The sequence below is a fragment of the Crocuta crocuta genome, unplaced genomic scaffold, assembly GCF_008692635.1.
Source record: "Crocuta crocuta isolate KB4526 unplaced genomic scaffold, BGI_CrCroc_1.0 scaffold139, whole genome shotgun sequence".
NCBI lineage: Eukaryota > Metazoa > Chordata > Mammalia > Carnivora > Hyaenidae > Crocuta > Crocuta crocuta.
In genome coordinates this window covers 8786891-8787861 of record NW_027533258.1, presented here as the reverse complement: position 1 = coordinate 8787861, position 971 = coordinate 8786891, and positions in this window count along the sequence as shown.

Below are 971 nucleotides of genomic sequence, written 5' to 3'. Positions count from 1 at the left end.
CCGCGAGATCATGACCTAAGTGAAAGTCGGACGCTTAACCGACCAAGCCACCCAGGCGCCCCTTAAAAAGAAAAATTTTTGATGCTATTATTTTTTGAGAGAGAGAGAGAGAGAGAGAATTGAAACAGGCTCCAGGCTCTGAGCTGTCAGCACAGAGCCTGACATGGGGCTCGAACCCATGAACCTCGAGATCATTGATCTGAGCCGAAGTGGGACGCTTAACCCACTGAGCCACCCGGGCGCCCCACAGGTTCACTTTTTAGTAAACTTTTCATGTGTCTGAAATATCTTGGTAGAAGGTGTGAAAGTAGAGCAGCACTATTATAGTTTGTGAATGGTAGACCAGTTGTCTCCCTGATGCCCCCCGCCCCCGCCCATTCTATGATACGAACAGATCTTGTTTTAGACTTTCCACTTGATTCCAGTTTTCTGTCTATTCTTCTATGCCGGCTCACACTGCTTTGATTCTTGAGGCTCATGCTACACTTTTAAGACCCTGGGAGGCTTTGCGAATGGCAGGACGCGACGCAAAAAGCAAAGGATTGTTCACGATGCTGTATCTTCACGTGTTTGGATGTTGGATATACTCAGGAGCCCTGTCTTCCCTGGTGAGAGTAAACCATCTGCGTTAGTTTAGAGCTTTCCTTCAGGGATTTCTCTGAGCCAGCGAAGGCCCAGGGCTTTCAGCAGCCTCAGGCTTGTCCCCGCCACTCGGCCCCACCAGGGTCCTCATGCCCAGGAAAGGCGTGCCTGCATCGGTCCGGGCCCCTAAGCTTCTCTGCGTCTCATAATCACATCCGTTTTTCTTAAAAGTCAGCAGCCCCACTCTGCTGACTCATGTTCTCTGACTCCTAGACGCTTTTCTTCCATAATTGGGCGTGCCGGACACAATCCTTGCTTTTTCCTTGCCGAGGTGGGGAACTCAGGGCTGGACATGTGGCGGGGGCCGTGGAGCCCCAGCTGGCGAGGGG